Genomic DNA, 4,947 nt, shown 5'->3' with positions numbered 1-4,947 from the left:
AAAGAGTGAAGAGAATCAAAAAGTGTGAAAGACTGCTCAAGAAGGAATGAGCGGAAGGGAGGAAATTGGAGTTGGAATACTTAATGCCTAAGAAAAAGTTGCTGAAAATTAGAAGAGCAGAGTGGAATTAGAATTAAAAGGGAAGAAAAGATACAGGAATCCTACAACTTAATTTTTCTTAGGATTACAATTTCTGCCTAGGATCAGTCATTCTTAGTACAGACTAACTTTTTTCGCAGAGAGAGTAAAAGGGATTAAAGAGTACACAATTTAAAAGTAAGTGTAGACTACCCTGGTCATGTATTCTGCTGACCACACAATTCAGATTTTTGCATAAATTTGTTAAGAGTTAAATGTCTAACTTTGGGTAAGTATTAGAACTACTAAGATTTTTACTTATGACATAAGCAAAAATGTTATATATTGAATTTCCTGGATATTATGAAAACTTGGCAAGTACACATGGAATCATTTGCAAAAATTACTTTATCTCTGCAGCAGGTACATGCTGAGCTGAAATTTGAGCCTGCAGAAACACTGCAGATTTATTCTGATTTAGCAGAGAATTTCTGGAAAATATGCTGACTTTCATGGCTTAGTAAATATTTTTAAAACTTCTAAAGTGAAATGACTCATAGTAATGTAATTATAGACTCCTATTTTGAAACTTTCTTCTTTTTGCCCACACAGTAATTGCAATAAAGGCAAGGAGAAAAAGGCGGATGAAAGAATTGTTTTAAAACAAGTAACATTCCAGTGGATGGGAAGAACTCTACAACTTCAGTTCATTCTAGCAACCAAATATAAGGTATGGGATTCATCCACCAGCCTTATTTTTATTTCTTAAAAAGATCTTAAAATTTAGTGTTAATTAGTAAAAGGTAATAAAAATGTAGTTGTTTTTATCTGAGAAAAACTGGAAAAGGAACAACCTAGGCAAATATTTCCAATCATATTTTTCAAGTTCTTAGGGTTTTTTTTTCATTTTTTTGTTTGTTTTTGTTTTTATCTGTATAGCAATTTCCAGTTGAGGGGGGGAAATCTCATCAGTGCAGTTGTGATGGAAAATCCAGTAAAAATGGCTAGTATTTTAATCAGATTACCAAAATCCTTGAGAGATCATTTTAATTCTTCACAGATAATTCCTAAGAAAGTATTCTGTTTCTGTTTTATATTCTTAAACCAAAGCCACTGCTTGTTACTCAATTTTTTGTAATAATATTTTAAATATATAAGAAATGATCTCATTTTCAGGGAACAAATGATGAAAAGGAAAAATATCCTTTATAATAAAATTGTTCATAAAGTGTAGTTGATTACCTAACATTACTTTGGGTTACCAGTGGGTGTGTGTGGGTGTGTGTGTGTGTGTGGGTGTGTGTGTGTGTGTTAAGAAGATATAAAATTAAACTAGAAAATGAAAAACAAATCCAGTTAACCAAAACAAGAGCTGCTCTTATGTAACAAGGAAGTGGGTAATCATTTGGGGGTTTTAAAGACAACACAAGTCTTTCAAATGAAGCTATTTTAAAATTGAAGAAAATATGGAGGCAAAGAAATTGCTTACTTTAAGCAGATCATGAAAATAAATATCTCATTTACATGCATAAGAAAATTATAAAGTATTTGGACACTTTTTCCAATCATCATTCTGAGTGGTGAGACTTCAGATGACTCTTGTGATACTTTTCTGTTTTACCTGTTAATACAAATCCCTACCTATTTTTAGAATTGAACACCTGAATATTTAGAGCTCTAGAGTGTGTTCAGAATTCCCAGTGGAGATATTTTGTGTATAAAAAGGATTTCAATGGACTTCTCTTTGTTATTTGCTTACACTTGCTTTTTTTTTTGCTTAATCCAGATACTCTTATAACTTGGTGTGAATATAAAGTTTGCCTCTTTATATCTCTATACTTATAACTGTATGTGGATATAGAGTTTCTCTATAACATTATATTGCTTCTTCCCACTGAAACTTTTATTAGCCTAGTATAAACCAACTTATCCGTTTTGAAAGAGTAAGAAAACTGTTACTGGTATTTTTACTTTTTATCATTTTTTTTAGTAACATTGTCTCATACCTACGAACTTCAGGTAATATTGCTGGGAATCTCCTCCTTTCATCTCTGCTGTGACAACCCCAGGAGACAGTACAAAGATTTAGGTTTTTTGATAGACGATTGTACCTTCAAAACTAACTAAAAATGTATGTGTGTGTGAAATGACTAATTTCTGCTTTCTTCTCCTTTGACATTTCTAAAGTCCATTCCTTCGTCACTCCTTCAGCAAGCTAATCTAGTACCCTGCTAGCCCAACTCCCTTTCTGCAGGTTCAACTATCTCCTATCACTCAATTAATTCACAGGGGTTTACTGAGTGCCTCTCCCTCCCCATGCTCAGCAGGATTCTAGGAACACAAAGAATTGTTTATAAATGACTAAGAGGTACTAATAAATCCACCTCTGTTCCTAAGTAGCTCACAGTCTAGTCAGGAAGAAAACATGTCAGCAAGTGCCATATGGTTTGTTAGGCCTTTTAGAGGCAGATGAAAAAGCAATAGTGGAGGACCCAAAAATGGAATGGAAGACCCTAGGATTAAAGTAATCATTCTAAAACATAAATCAATTGTATCACCATCTTGCCTAAAATCTGTCAGTGGCTTCCCACCTGCCTATGGTGAGAAGTCCAAAGCCCAAAGTCTTTAGCATAGACCTGCCGGTTTCACTTGGGATCTGTTCTGCTCCCCTAGAGGGCATTTGTAAATGAGTAGTGTACTGTTATCTATTGCTGTCTAATAAATTATTCCCTAACTGAGCAGCTTAAAACAACAGATATTTATTATCTCATATGAGCTTCTCTGGATCTGGAATCAGAATGAGTTAGTTAGCTGAGTGGTTCTAGCTCTAATCAAGTGGTAGCCAGGTGGTCTGTTGGTCAGAACTATGATCATGTCAATGGGCAGGGGTATCAAGTTCATGCTCACTTACATGGCTGTTGGCAGGAAGCTTCAGTTCAAGGGGCTGTTCAGAGGACGTGGCAGCTGGCTTTCCCCTGAGCAAGATGAGTGACTGAGTGATGGATTAAGTGATGTGATGTGTGTGTGTGTGTGTGTGTGTGTGTGTGTGTGTGAGAGAGAGAGAGAGAGAGAGAGAGAGAGAGAGAGAGAGAGACCAAGACAGACACCATAATCTTTTATAACCCAATCTCATTTCAGAAGGGCAATTTATCACTTCTCCTTTGTGCTATTGGTCACACAAACTTCAGTACAATGTGGGAGGAGACTATACAAGGGTGTGAAATAGGAAGAGTCTGGATGATTGGGGACCATCTTGGAGGCTGGCTGCCAAAAGTAAGAATACTTTTGGTTTGTCGTAGTGACTGGAGTTTACTTATTAACATGGGCAAAGACCAAGGATACTAAAATCTTGTACAGGAAAGAATTATAGCCCCTTTTACCAAACTGCCAACAGTGTTGCCAGATAGTTCTTCTACACTTTGTATATACTGCCTTTTCCTACATGCACGCACCTGGCTCTATTCATACCTGGCTTCTCACAGTTCCCTATAAAATCCTAGTCCTTCACCTTCCACAAATCTTCCTTCTGGCTGCAGTGCCTTCTTCACCTTGGCAACGCTTCCAACTCTCTCTTTAGGATTTAGTACAAATCTCTTCATCTCCTGGATGCATTCCCTGATCACATTAAGCAGGTGAGCCCTTGCTTTTCTCTGCCCTATTCATATATTTGTTATAGCATACACTACTGTAATTACCTTTACCAACCCTTCTGCCCTGGAAGACAGTGAGCCCCTGCAGGAATATGTATTATAATATTAGTTTAGCCTCAGTGTCGCCATACCTTACACAGTTCCCACACACAGCAAACACTTCTTAATACAAGTTAGTTGAATGAATGACCAAATTAGTGGCATGTTGTCTGTGTTTGTGTACCTGTGTGTACAGGGATTGTGCCACTTAAGAGAGAATTGCAGAGTGTAAAAGCCTGAGAACAACTGATCTTCTCTGTTTCAATCCAGACTCTGCTTTGTTGCATTTGTTTCCCGTTAAAGTACAAATTTGCCTTCACATCCCATAATCTATTTTTGAAATAAACGTTTTATATCTTTGCCAAAGGGATAACCAAAAGTTATATTTTCATCGATCATGTCTATAAATTGTAGGGGGCACTACCTGATTAATACACTTATTTTTCAGAAAATGTTTAAGAGTTTAAGATCCTCTCTAAGTCAAGAAAGAATAATCCTGCTTCGGTGCATTTAATGATGTTTAACTGTTGAACTCAAAGAGTTAATATAAATTCTAAATGTGCTATGTTACAGCCAATAGACTTGATTACAATGAATAATAGGACAAAAGGACAAAAGGTTACTATCCTAAAAGAGTTATTACAAGCATTAAATGAGCCAAGTTATGGGCAAGAGCAATCTAAAATTATGAAGACTGAAGCTTACTATTCTAAAAGAGCTAATGCAATATCCAAATGCATTTACCTAAGGAGTAGTTTATTAACTGAAGCACCTATGCTGTTTAGGAATAATTTGGGAGCCTCTTAGGGCTTGGAGTTTTGCTCCTGGAGCTGGATTCCAGAATTGTCCAGTTTCATGAATTTCTATTTATGAAAGATTCGGCCTCCCAGTCATGACTGTGCCCTGACAGACTTCTGCCAAACCTTCCGGATGTTGAGTGACTTCCTGGACCTTCACCTGCTCCAAAACTCCTCTGTTATTCTGCTTGGAGACATGACTAGTTCAATGTATGCTCATTCATGGTTCAGGTAGCTCTTTCAGCAAAGAGCTATTGAATATCAACTATATGTCAGGCATACATAGATACAGAGGCCAAGAAGACAGACGCTTTTTGTTAGATCGCATGATGTATATGTTCTAGTAGTCAGATATAGAAAATAATAACAGCACACTATAACAC

This window comes from Lipotes vexillifer, unplaced genomic scaffold (assembly GCF_000442215.2).
Source record: "Lipotes vexillifer unplaced genomic scaffold, Lipotes_vexillifer_v1.1 scaffold117, whole genome shotgun sequence".
Classification (NCBI taxonomy): domain Eukaryota; kingdom Metazoa; phylum Chordata; class Mammalia; order Artiodactyla; family Lipotidae; genus Lipotes; species Lipotes vexillifer.
Note: the sequence above shows the minus strand (reverse complement) of the source record.